Source organism: Vombatus ursinus, unplaced genomic scaffold (assembly GCF_900497805.2).
Source record: "Vombatus ursinus unplaced genomic scaffold, bare-nosed wombat genome assembly UNPS02011767.1, whole genome shotgun sequence".
Taxonomy (NCBI): domain Eukaryota; kingdom Metazoa; phylum Chordata; class Mammalia; order Diprotodontia; family Vombatidae; genus Vombatus; species Vombatus ursinus.
Genome location: NW_020951545.1, coordinates 5,024,661 through 5,039,113, shown reverse-complemented (window position 1 = coordinate 5,039,113; position 14,453 = coordinate 5,024,661). Strand labels below are relative to the sequence as shown.

The window sequence follows — 14,453 nt, the reverse complement described above, 5'->3', positions numbered from 1 at the left end:
AACTCAAATCTGAAAGCAGAATTCTCAATACTGGGCATGAGATATGGCTGAAACTCTTGGCTTTATATAAATGAGGAACCAATTACTAGAGTTCTAATTTGTCCTTGACATCTTGTGAAATACAAATGAGTCTATTTGCTGATCAATGCCATAGGAAAGGAAAGTTTCCTGTGATGAAAATATACGTTACTGCTATCCTTGAGAAGTGTTGTATCTTATTTTCAGAAAGATGGAAAACTTAAAAAATATTTTTGAAAGAAAGGAAAAGCTAAATGAGAGCATATCCTACTTAATCATTTCCCCCTTTTGATTTGTGAAGAGGATTCTTAAAAACATCTCACTTTCTTATGAGAAGAAAATATTAGCACAGCAAGGTAACACATTTTGTCTATGAATTATTATGTAATTAGGGTGATTGTAAATGTCAAAGTTAACTAAGTCAATTCCTGGAGAATGCAGCTGAAAAATACTTCATAACATGGGTGTCCAGGAGTTTTGCTATTTTTTGCATCTATCAGCTTTTAAGTTGAGAAAATTTTTGAGTGTGTGTCTATACAATGCCAATGTTTTGGCAGAGAATGAATTAGACTTGCCACATAGGAGTAGTGGTCTTAAACCACAATTTAGTTTTTGTTTTTGTTTTTTAAAGAAATAATGATCTTTAATGACATTTCCCTTTGGTATAAGTGAGACCCATGAATAAATTCAAACAAAATAAGGGTAGGAGAGAGAAATAGAAGAGGAGGAGATAGAGATACAGTCAACTCTCCATTATCCACAACTCCTCAAGAGGAGTATCTTCTATCTGTATTCCTCATAATGTCTAGCAACAGGTACTCAATAAATACACTGATTTGAATGATCCCCTCTGAGGATTCTCTGCAGTAAAGTTAAAAATTCCAGCCTTTTTCCTAGGCTAGGATGAGGTCTGGCTTTTAGTCCTGGCCATTTACTGGTTGTGGCCTTCCATGATCACCTAACCTTCTCTATGCATCAGTTTTCTCACCTGTAAAATGGAGATAATAATTCCTGTGCTACTTATTTCACAGGCTTGTCATGATGGTAAAATGATATAATAGATGAAGTCTCTGAAAAAATAAAAAAGGTGCTTTATGTATAAAGATGAGATAACTTTTGTGCTCAAGCAAGACAAAATAGGAAATAATTCGGTTGCCAAAAGTATAACATTCCCAAAGTAAATGCTACAGGTAACCATTACCCCTCAAATTAATGCAGAAAACTGAGAGTTGACTGTATAGAAGAACCAAACACTGGATTCACTGTCCAACCCAAAGGAGTTGGAGAGGCTAAGGGCTACACTTTGGCTGTAAAGTAGGACAATGTGCATGCAACGCTGGGGGTGGGGAGAATGGATGCTTATGAAATGCATATACAGACCCCTAGAGTAAGGGGGCCCCAGCCAGGAGGCACTCTGTGTATGTGGCAGAGGGAAGGAATAGGAATGGGACATTCACCTCCTACCGGCCAGGAAATGCGGTTCTGGGATAGGCTCTGAGGATTGAACATCCTCTTTGAAGAAGGGCAAGTAACCACATCTGCCTCTAGTCTCCCAAGCCCAGTCTGGGAGAACCAAGCTAAGGGAGGGCTGGGGGACAGGATCCTGGGCACAAATGGAGTATCATCATTTCTAGCCCACAGGAAAACTTTGCATAAAAACTTATTTAGACCTGGCGCATGGTCAAAGGCACAAGGTTTAAACACTGAAGGAGGGACAGAATTTTATCCCTTTGAAGAAAAATCCCATTCCACTGCAACTGTCCCTAAGATTCCTTTCTCCTGTTAGGGGGTCTTGCCCAGGCGCATCTGAGGGCCATAAGACTGAGGTGGGCACTAATACTCTGGTGGAGGAGAAGAAAAATTAATTCCTCCTCCAGGTCCTGAACCCTAGGAGTCAGGCCACTCACAGATACAACAGAGTGCTGCAACCAGAGCATTTCCCACCAGAAAACTTTTGGAACTGGGACCGGAAAAGTGTAAGGGAGTGTCCTGGAGGCTGGAACAGGCTTGGGGACAGGATCAGGTCAGTGACAACTTCCGTTCCACCGGCTGCTGAAGACATAGCTCGCTGCCTGCAGAGATGATAGGTGGGTGATTGTCCATCTGGTAGCTGATGAGGTGACTGACACTCTCTAATCGGTGATCCTTTGTCCGAACCACGCCTTCAGGATCAACGAGTAGCAAATGTTTGGGCTGGCCGCTCTGCAGGCCACTAAGGACATACTGGCCTGGGGTAGTCCGACACTCCCGAACCAGGAAGTCCCCTTCAGCCTCCCGCCTACTCAACTTCCCATGGAACCAGGGCTCCCCTCGGAGCTGCTCAGCCACCAGTGTGGTAGGGACAGGTGCGGGGACCCCGAAGCGGATCTTCAAATGGCATCATATCAAAGAGGTCACGTGGGGCTCTGCCACTGGTAGTAGGGTTAGAAGGATCACCAGCTCCTTGCTGGACTTTCTCCAGGTTCTGGACATTGACACAGGAAGGATCATCAAATAGTTCTCTACCTGGTCCAGGAGTCGGGAGCTGTTTTCGAATATCAGGGTCACCACCGGCTAGCTGTCCCCCGACGGGCAAAGTGGCTCCTAAGTGGTTGGTGGTCTGAGGACTGGGTGGAGGTGGACGAGGAACCCCTGGGGCAGCTCCATCCCGAAGCCTCATGTCTACTACCCCACCAAGGCGGGGCTCCTTCCCTGGGAAGTCATTGTAGTACTGATGGTCGGATGGCTCCTCTTCCTCCTTATCCCAAGAGCAGCCACCAAAGCCAGCCATCCTGTCGTGGGGAGTGACAAACTTGGGGGGGGGGGGTGTTCCTGAGGTATTGTTTGAAGCGCAGCTCAAAGGCCTGGCCAATGGCGCGGATGACATCCTGTGCTAGTCCTCCTGGACACTCCAGGATGTGGCAGGCTCTCTGATTGAAAGGATCTTTGGCAACACAGGCGACATACTCTGCAGTGTCCGGATCCTCACCGGACGCAAAGGAGATTGACTGCACGTGGTGATTGGCGATGGTCTGTTCAGTCTGCAGCCACGAGGTTGAGGCTGCTGGTATAAACAGATCAGATCACTCCTCCCCAGTATGGAGCTGAGCGGGCCACTACAAGGCTTTCTCCTCCGCGCAGCCCCTTCTGCCCCCAGCACAGCCTCAACATACCAGACTGATGGCTTCTCTAGTGACCCGGGTGAGAGGACTGAAATCCAAGGCCCGCATCGACTGGAGGGCCTCCGCACAACCCATGTACCGAGCGAGGCAGGAAACCCCGGGCCCCGATACTTGGTCGTTGGGATGTAACCAACCCCGAGTGGGCTTGTTGACCAAGCTCGCCTGACGAGTACACTCTTCACTCCCCAAGCTGGCCCCCTTCCACCCGAGTGCTCTGCCCGCTCCGCGGGCCGGTCTCAATCCGGGTCTGGTGGTCGCAGCTTCTTCGAGTAGACGCTCCAACTTTCTCTCCCCTCCCCTCATATTTTTCACCTAAGTTTCCTACTTTGTTTCAAAGTATTTGTTTGATTCCAGCTAAGAAAGTGAAATGTCTTCAGAAACATTTACTGTCTTAGTACTGGGGCCATGTTTATGTTTATGGTTTTTGTTGTTGCTCAGTTGTTTCAGTCATCCCTAACTCTTCATGAACTCATTTGGGGTTTTCTTAGCAAAGATACTGGAGTGGTTTGCCATTTTTTTTCTCCAGCTCACTTTACAGAGGAGGAAACTGAGGCAAACAAGGTTAAGTGACTTGCCCAGGGTCACACAGCTAATAAGCGTCTGAGACCAGATTTGAATTCATGAAGATGGATCTTCCTGATTGCAAGCCCAGTGTTCCATCCCCTGTGCCACCTATCTTCACCATGTTTATGGTTAAGCTGGATCTAATGAATGAGTGAAAATCATCTGCCCTTCCCTTCCCAGACCCCCAAACACTTTTATAAATGTGTTTCATTTAAAATGTAGTTCACAAGTCTCTGCATACAAACAAGACCCAGGCTGAGAATGCTCCAGTTTAGAATGGATTCAACATGATATTTTCAGCATAGAGTTGGAAATAACCAATCACATTTTTCTTAGTGCTTAAGAGCACTCCAGGAAGTAGTTTGTTTTTTTTTTTTAGAGGTAATAGGGGTTAAGCAATTTATTCAAGGTCACACAGCTACTAAGTGTCTCGGGCTGGATTTGAACTCAGGGCTTTCTGACTCCAGGGCCAGTACTCTATCCATTGTGCCACCTAGCTGCCCCAGAAGGTATTTTAGAGAGATCTAGACATCTATCAGGACAATACTTTTAAGCAATGTTTCTATGCTTGCATGTCAATAGACATATGTCAATAGGCATTCCCTCTATCAGTGTAGATATGCCACATCCATGCCCTGCCAATCTTTACAATTCCTCCATATGCAGCAAGATAACACAATGGATAGAACACTGGGCCTGGAGTCAGGAAGATCTGAGTTAAAATCTTAGGGTTATAAAAACAGGGTTGTTGTGAGGATCAAATAAGATAATATTTGTAAAGCACTTAGCACATTGCCTGGCACATTGTAGGCTCTATATAAATTTTTATTATGACCCTTCCTGTCTTCAGGGAGTTCATGACTGCCCAAGATGGCCACTTGGAAGGTGTATTGTAGAGAGAACTCTTTTTCAGGTTGGACTAGATGTCCACCAAGGTGTATTTCAACTTTGAAATTCTGTGATTCTGCCTTCAAGCTCCAAGTCCCCTGTTTTTTGTTTTGTTTTGTTTTGTTTTGTTTTGCTTTTGCTTTTGCTATCACTACACTGCCATATTTGGAAGTCCAAAGAAACCACTCAAAGATCAAAGTTCAGAAAGTGAAATCTTCCCCTGATTTGAGCATATATGTGACTGGACACTGCATTGGAGGCAGAGGATTAGTTCTTTTCTGAAATTCGTGATGATGCCTTTCCTGGATCATGCTTCTATCTCAGACATTCTTGCAATAAAGCTGAAGGACCTGAGATTATTACTGAAGCTCAAATTGTCTCTTGTGGTTGGCAAAAAAAAAAAAAAAAAAAAAGGTAGAGAGAAGGACTGTTCTTTCATGAGTAATAGGACTAGAGATGAAGAAAGCACCACCTATTTTCTTCATTTTTTCTACCATAGCAGGGGTGATTCTAGTCTTCATGAAGACCCTAGCCAACTTGGTTAAGTTATTGAAAATCCCTGAATGGATCAAACAAGAATGGATTCCATTCTGGGGCATACCAGTAGAAACTAAAACATAGATGAAGATTCAAAGGTGTTAGCACAACCAACTATACTTTGTCAAGATTAGAGCTTTTCTGAAGGTCTTTAACTGAATTGTTTCTGAATCATGCACTACAAGCATTCTTATACTGCTGGCTAGAATGAATGAATGAGTGGGTGGATGGATGGATGGATGGATGGATGGACGAATGAATGAATGAATCATTTAAACACAATGTACAAAGCACTGTGTTAAGTGCTGAGGACATAACAAAAACAAACAAAAAAAAAGTAAGATTGTCCCTGATCTCAAGGAGCTCACATTCTAATGGAAGAGACAACACTAATGAAAGGTGTTAGGTAAATATTAGATACAAAAGTTCCATGGGTTCTTAGAGTGCAGAAGCAAAACACATGCTGATGCCTCCTCTTTAATGTCATTTCCACTGATGAAATGGTGTCAGTTTCTAATGTTAAAGTATCTGAGAGTGCAAAGGTCTTTGGTGACAAGAACTTTCTTTTCTGGGTCTTCCATAACTGTGACTATAGCACCTGCGGCATTGGGTTAGAAGCATTGTTACTCCTAAAACTCTTGGGTTTAGATTCTTGGGATGTCTCAATCAGGATCTGAGGAGAGACAGTAATCAAGGTGGTTAACTGGCACATTCTGCTCCCTACCCCCACCCCATTTCTTTCTCAAGGTATGTTGCTGCTTCATCTAGGCTAACTTGTGTGCCTTGTGTGTGACAGCTGTTTTGTAGATGATGAGGATGGCTGGGCCTCTCTCCACTGGAGTTGTTTCTCTGGATATTCGGCGTGAAGGATAAACTAGAAGTAGAATTGGTGGGCTGGGAGGTGCTGTCACTTCTAGGGCTCCCTTGTCCGTCCAACTGTTGATGGCAGTTGACCAAGAGTTGTAGCTAGTGGTAATGAAAAGGTGGGTCGCCACAATATTGTTTCCTTTCAGTGATGATGGGGAGGGGCTAAACTGAAATTAGGTCTGGTAGGTCTTGAATTAGGGTTCTCAGCCTGTCCTTCAGAAGTGTTTTCCACTGACCAGTCATACAGGAATAAAAATCTCAAGATGAGAAGAAATTTATGTCAAAATAACTGTAACTTTCACTGAGTTGTCCAAGATCTGTGACAGGAACTCTAATTGGACTGATCATAGGGTATTTGTCTAAGAGATCTAAGAGATATAATGAATTACAAAAATGGTCTAATCCAATCCTCTCAATTTACATATATGTAAATTAAGGTCCCAGGAGATTGAGATTTGCCTAAAGCCATACAGGTAGTATCAGAATTAGGATTCGAAATCTGGTCTTTTAACTCCAGAGACAATGTATTATTTCCTAGAACTGATTGGCTCTGAGTTTCATTCTCAAAGTCCCTACCTTCACCTATTTATTATCTTGACCTTCACCTACTCTCACAAGTGTGACTGTCTTTCTTTCTTACTTTTTTGGGATTGCCTTAAGTCCAGAAAAACCTGCTTATATGAACATATTTATTGTCTATGTACCATCAAAAGATTAGCAATAGTAGCATATAGCACTTTAAGGTTTAAAAGAGATAATAATGGATTTTATCACATTTGATCTGAAAAAGATCCCTGATAATGCAAAGGAAAACAACATTGAAGGACTTCTGATCAATGCAATATACACTTATGACATTAAAGAACTGATGGTCAGCATACCTCCCACCTCTCAAAAATAGATGGATTATTTTACACTAGAACATCCCTTCACCCTTCTAGCTCCATCCTATGATTTATCAGTTCCTCCCATAGCTTCCATTTTAAGGAAGATACCAAGACAGCCATGTTCACTCTATTCCTCTCTGGTCTCTGCTTTTGACTCTCTGGTCTTCTTTCTTCACTATTCCTCAGCAGTCCTCCCACCCTGGAAGATTCCTCTTCTCTTGCCTTGTAGCCCCTTCCTCTGATTGGTCAATTCCTTCTAACATCTCTATTTTAAGGAATTTCCCAGTCCAGCCATATCCACTCCTTCATTCCTGTTCGGGCTGCACTCCCAAGTCTCCAGACCTCTTTTTCCACCATGGGTACCTGGGTACTTTCTTCTCCCCACACCTCTGTCTTTTTTGCTATGTTTTCTGCCCCCATCAGGACACTTTATTGATATATTTTGTTCTTATATAATTTTTATTTCCAAAACCCTTCCCTGCCCAGAAAGCCAACCTTTGTAATAAAGAATAAGAAAAGGGTGGGAGGTGGGGTGGAGGGGGTGGTCCAGCAAGAGTGACTATCATGATCAGTTACATCTAACATTATATACAGTGTTTTATACTCAGTTCCTCCCCTCTGCAGGAAAGGAGGGAGGTGCATTTTCTTATCTCTTCTTTGGGATGAGCTGTCAATATAATTACACAGTAATTGGTTTCATTTGCTTTGTCATTGCTTTTCTTTCCATTTACAATGTAGTAATAGCATATATTGTTTCCCTGGCTCTGCTTACTTCCCTTTGCATCATTTCATATAATTCTTCCCATGTTTCTCTGCATTTTTCATATTCATTTTTTCTTACAGTACAAAAAAAATTCCATCACATTAATGTACTAAAATTTATTTAACCATGCCTCAATTGATGGGCATATATTCCTCACCTCACCCCCAGTTCTTTGCTACAACAAAAAAACATACTCTCATTAATTTTTTTTTAACATGTTCTTTCACTTTTGTCACTGACCTCCCTGAGATATTTCTATCTAGCAATGGCATCTTTGGGTCAAAGTATATAGACATTTTAAAAACTTATTTAGCATAATTGCAAATTGCTTTCCAAAATGAGTGAGACAAGGCTAATTCACATCTCCATAAATAGTGTATTGATGGGGCAGCTAAATGGAGCACTGGTCCTGGACTCAGGAAGACCAGAGTTCAAATGTGACCTCAGACATTTAGTAGCTGTATGACCCTAGGCAAGTCACTTAACCTCATTGCCTCAAAAAGGGGAAAAATACAGTGTATTAGTGTGTTTGTCTTTGTACGTGCAAGGATCACTAATCCCACCATTGTCATCTTTGCCAATTAGTTGGACATGAGGCAAAATTTGAGTGGTTTTGTCTTACATTCTATTTATTTAAAACAAATTTTTTTTTTCTTCAAGCATCTTTTTCTCTAGGTATTCAAGGCCTGAAGAGCAAAAATAACCCAATTTCTCAAACAAGCTAGGTAGGGAATCAAAGAAGACAGCATTCTAAGGGAATTAATTGGCAATAGGTTTGTAAGGGACCAGTGGTCACCATATCTGAGTGGCATTTCTGTAAGTGTGAGCCCAACACAAAAGAATAGTCAGTAGAGTAGAACAGTGAATGAAGTCCTGAATACTGCCGCCTCCATACTAACCACTGTATTCCCTTCCTGCTCATCTCTGATTCCTCTTTTCCTTGATCCCAGTCGTAATTTTCTTGTGCTAATACCTAAAATTTTCTTATTAATGTTATGGTCTCTATAATCCCTATTTTCCTGGCCTGAATTCCTCAAGTCCTTGGATTAAAATTCAACTCCACCTCTGTGCTCCCAGGAAACTTGGCCTCATATCCTCAGCTATGGCTGTTGACTGCCAAAACCAGTGCCCAAGCAGGGAACAAGTAAGTTTTTTATTCTTCAGTCATGTCCAACTCTTTGTGACCCCATTTGAGGTTTGTTTGTTTTTTGGCAAACATACTGGAGTGGTTTGCCATTTCCTTCTCCAGCTCATTTTATAGATAAGAAAACTGACGCGAAGAGAGTTAAGTGACTTGCTCAAGGTCACGCAGAGTGTTAGTGTCTGAGGCCAAATTTGAACTCATGAAGATGAGTCTTCTTGATTCCAAGCCCAGTGCTTTATCTGCTGTGCCACCTGGCTGCCCCTCAAGTGAGTTAACCTTGGCTAACATTTCCTTGCATTTACGGCAGTGGAAATTAAACAAGTGTCTTTATCTGTCAGAGTAATATATGTATAGTCCTTTCCATTGCCTAATTTACAAAGAAATGGGTAAATGTATACTTAGGAGGTACAATCTGTAAGATTTCTAGTTCCATGGAAGCTAGGTAAATATTATGAATCAACACACTGAGTGGAAAATCCGTTTATGTCTCCTCCAATTCTTTGATTCTTGATAATAGGTACATAAGATATATACATAAATAATACTCTGACAAATTTGAACGTATTGAAATGGGCATTCCTCTCCAGGCTGCACTCCTGATTCTTCCAAACTTCCTTTTTAATGCTCCAGAATTCCTTTTATCCTGGAAGCTCACTCACTTCACCCTGGCTTTCACACATTGGAAGTACAAGCATACCTCAGAGATATTGCAGGTTTGGTTCCAGAACACTATAATAAAGCAAATATCATGATAAAATGAGTCACATGATTTTTTTTGGTTTCCCAGTGCAGATAAAAGTTAGGTTTACACTATATTGTTGTCTATTTAGCGTGAAATAGTATTATGTCTAACTTTATTGCTAAAAAATGCTAACCATCATCTGAGCCTTAAGAAAGTCTTAGTCTCTTTGCTGGTGAAGGGGCTTGCCTCAGTGTTGATGATGGCTGCTGACTGATCAGTACGGTGGTTGCTGAAGGTTAGAGTGGCTGTGGCAATTTTTTAAAATAAGACAATGAAGTTTATGGCATCCATCAACACTTCCTTTCACCTGAACACTTTTAGGCCATTGTAGGTTATTAATTGGTCCCATTTCAATATTGTTGTGTCTCTGGGAATAGCAAGGCCTTAGGAGAGGGAGAGAGTTGGGGGAATAGCTGGTAGGTGGAGCAGTCAGAACACACACAACATTTATCGATTAAGTTTGCTGTCTCATATGAGCATGGTTCATGGCATCCCAAAACAATGACAATGATAACATCACTGTGATCAGTGATCACAGATCACCATAAAAGATATAATGATAATGAAAAAGTTTGAAATAATGTGAGAATTACCAAAATGTGGCACAGAAACACGATGTGAGCCCATGCTGTTGGCAAAATGGTGTTGGACTTGGTCAACACAGGGTTGCCACAAACCTTCATTATGTAAAAAAATGTAACAATTGCAACATGCAACATCTGCAAAATGCAATACAACAAGTTATGTCTGTACCTTCCACACCTATGATATCTCCCTCTGATTGACTATTTCCTTCCAGAACCTTCATTTTAAGGGATTGGTCTAAATCAGAGGTGAGGAACTTGTTTGGATTCAGTCAAAGGTCCACACTTGAGGACCTAGAGGGCCACATGTGTCCTCAAGACTGCAAGTTCCCCAGCCCTGGTATTTTTTAGATGGTCTTCTAAGGACTCTCCTAGGTCTAAATCTATGATCTTAAATTATAATTAGAAAATCATATTCTTTCATATTTGTAGACCTGATTTTCATCTCTGTGCTCTAGTACTTTCCACCAGGCTGTTCTTTTCTTTCTATCTGCTATTCATGTGTTAATTGGGTCTTAAATCCTTCTACCTTTGTAGCAAGTGTCCTTTTTTCTGTCTTAGTTTTCTCTCTCTGCTCATTCTATTTATGTGCCTATCACTTTAAACATTTTATTTTATCATTTGTATTTATGCTCTTTTCCTATTGTTATTTTCTGCCAATGATCATTTGAAAATGATCATTAGACTGGAAGGGACAAAATAAGCATGACTAAAAGGGAGTTGATACCAAAGATGAGGGAGGGGACTCCGCCCTATGCCCTTATTCCTTCTCTCCCTCTAGGAAGGGATTAATCCTTATCCCTCCCACATGACTTCCCCTTTTTGCTGACATTTAAAGATCCAAGGCTTTGCCTGCATCTCCAGACTCCTTTGTATAAGGAGTTGAGAGACACACATATCCCTTTTTGCTTTCTTGTGTAATAAACAGTCACTGCTCGTGATGCTTGTAGTTGTGACTTTTGGTTAACAAATCTAAGCATATGTAGTTGTCCTTGATGAGGTTAATTCACTTTATCAAGTTGAACAATATCTTTGGATCCTGAAATTTCTGGCAAAAGCTATTGACAAGCTAATGTCAGTGATTTTTGAAACATCATCAAGAATGGGAGAGTTATTTCAGGTTTGATGAAGGGAAAGTGCACTGATTTTCAAAAATGAGAGAGAATGGAACCTGAAAACTGCATTCCAATGACATTATATTTGGTTTCTGACAAATTCTAGGATGTATTCTTTAAAAAGGGGATTACTGAATACCTAGGGAAAAAAAGGCAGCCCATAAGCATTTATTAAGAGTCAGACATCATGATAGGCTTTTCTATTTTTTTCTTTTCTTGCTTTGTATTTAAGTTTTAATACTTAAGTTTATGATATGTTTCTTTTTTATTTTCTCTATTCTGTATTTGAGTTCTGGTGTTTGAATCTAAAATTAAAAAACAAAAACAAAAATGGTGGTTTGATGTTAAATTAGAACATCTCTGGTAGATTGACCCAGGAATATGAACTTGATCCTGGAATTTTATCAATGACCTAGGTAAAAGCATAAATGAGATCTTTATCAAATTTTCAAATGACGTGACAGTGGTAGGGATAACTAATACTGTATGATGAATCAAGCTCCAGAAAGATCTTGATGAACTAGAACATGGGGCTTAACATGAATATGATGATATTTAATAGGGACAATTTTTAAATCTTACATTTGGGTTCAAAAAAGGCTTTTTCTCATGTTTAAGGGAGGGGAAATGAACAAGCATTTATTAAGCACCTACTATGTGCTAGGCACTGTGCTGAATGCTTTACAAATATTATCATATTTGACATATAAGATAGACTAGGTTTGATTAGATAGCAGTTTGTCTGAAAAAAAAAATGTCAGGGAGTTTTAGTGAATTATGATATAGTCACTAAAAAAGCCAATGCTATCCTGGGAAGCACTAAAACCAGGCATAATGTCCAAGGTGATAGTCCCACATATGGAATTTTGCATTCAATTCTGGGTACTGTATCGTAGGAAGAATCTTCATACACTTGAAAGTGGTCAAAGGATACTCTTATTTGTATATTACATTGTGCTGATGACATCAAACCCCAGAACACTGCAGAACTTCCTGGTAGAAATGTGCAATCACTCAAAGGAGTTTGGTTGGTCCATCCAGAGAGGAAAGACCAAGTGGATGAAGAATGTCTATTACTCAGATTTCAACCTACATTTGAATGAATATTGCAATATCTGTCCAACAGAATGTATACCTGAGACAGACAGTGCAGATAGGCAGCAAGTTGAACTCAAAGAATTAAAGAGTATCATACAGAAGACCAAAAGGTCTTCCACATCTTGTTTCCATATAGCAACACAAGTGAAATGTTAAGGGCAGCTAGGTGGCACAGTGGATAGAGCATCGGCCCTGGAGTCGGGAGGATCTGAGTTCAAATCCGGCCTCAGACATTTGACACTTACTAGCTGTGTGATCCTGGGTGAGTCACTTAACCCCATTGCCTAGCCAAAAAAAGGCAAGTAAAATGTTAGCATTGAAAAGATGAGCCTTTTCTTTTGTGGGAAGTTTGGGGGTGAGTAGAAATTTTGCAGTACCTCAAGATGGTGAAATATGAGTACCAGGCAGACTTAATACTGAAGAATTATGAGGTTTTGCAGTGATAGATTCCTGGAGAAGCAAGGCTCAAGAAGTCCAAAAGCAGTTTAGCTGGTGAAAAACAGGGAACTCTGAATAAAAGGAATATTGGAGTTATCAAAGAATTGTATGATAGATTGTGAGATCCTCTGCTAGACTGTGAGTTCCTTGACTGTCTTTTACCTCCTTTTGTATCCCCAGTGCTTAGCACAGTGCCTGGAACACAGTACATGCTTAATAAATTTTATTGATTGCTTGATTATTGATTGATTTATAGGAAAACAAAAAGATGGGCAAGTCATGTGGCAAGATCAAGAAATGACAAGTGGACAGTCCAAGTTGTTTACTGGTAGCCTTCCAGTGTCAGGACAAAATTAGGAAGGTGTCCAGCATGTTGAGTGAACTGTCCAAGGGGAGCTTTTAGGAAAACATGGTCAAGAATCTCATTGAACAGTCTGAGATCTGTATTATTGGAGGGAACTCTCAAACTGGGGAATTTATAGATTGGATAGAGTAATTTAGTTCAAGAGGAGCAGTCCCTTCTCAAGGGGGAATTAGACTTTTTTCTGCTTGGACCCAGAGAGTAGAACCAGGAACAATTGGTTGATGTTGTGAAGAGGCAACATCTAGTCTACACTTCAGTTACAGTTTCTTCCCACTCCACCACACCCTCCAAAAAAGGAAGGGGTTTTCCTGGGACACAGTGTATTCATCCTCACTGGAAGCCATTTATCTTATATAATGGAAAGGATTCTTATATAAGTATGAGTTAGACTTGGCCTCTAAGGTACCCTCCAGCAGAAATCAGTTTGAGGAATGAATTTGTTTTTGTTGTTAAATAAAATATCTTCAGGGGCAAATGCTCTTCTGTGTGGGGGGTGGTGGGGGGTGTTGCATAATATCCTTATAGCCTACATTGGTCAAAAGGCATTTTTCTCACATTTAGATAATTGTATTCACTCTCCATTCTAATGAAAGATCCCTGAACAGAATATGTTTTAATTTGAGAATAAAATGTAATTACCAAAAAAGTAGTGCTTATGGCATAGACAGTGTGACAAACAGTACTAGAATGAAGGCAGAGGACTTGGATTCAAATCCTACCTTAGACACCAGTTGCTGATGGGACCATCAGCAAAATACTTAAGCACAGAGAGCCTCAGTGTTCTCGTCTGTGATAGCAGGGACCTCACAAGGTTATTGGAAGGAAAGCTTTTTCAAGCACTGAAAGCACCATGTAAATGTGACTAATTCATGTAATAATAGCTGTGTTGTATAAATTTTGCTCTTGTTTGATTCACTAATGGCTGTAAGTATCCTCAGAAGAAAATGGTTCAGTGGAGTCTTGCTTTTAATCTGTTTTAGCTTGAGGACAGCGATTCAGAGTGGTCAGAATGCTGCATAATAAATGTCCTTTCTATCTACCTATATTCCCTGCTGCCAGGTTGTCATTAATGAACAGATAATGTGTTCCTAGACTCAAAATAGGCACAAAGACTTTTTGCTCTGAGTCATCCCTAAGTAGCAATTCAGAATAATTGTCAGGGCTGATGACAGTTTTTCTAGCTCAGTTAATAGCATTTCAGGAATCAGTCATTTATCACTCATTCTGTGTTTGATGGATATCTAAGTATTATATATATTTGCATTATATTACACATATATACA

The 14,453-nt window shown here is 40.6% G+C and overlaps 1 protein-coding gene and 1 pseudogene across 1 annotated transcript in view; one reads left to right on the top strand and one right to left on the bottom strand.

Moving 5' to 3' along the window:
* The window catches only part of NECAB1 (N-terminal EF-hand calcium binding protein 1), a 203,585-nt gene that overhangs the window by 36,314 nt on the left and 152,818 nt on the right, over positions 1-14,453 (top strand). The window lies entirely within an intron of this gene.
* Positions 2,038-14,453, bottom strand: part of LOC114039293 — a 42,412-nt pseudogene continuing 29,996 nt past the window's right edge.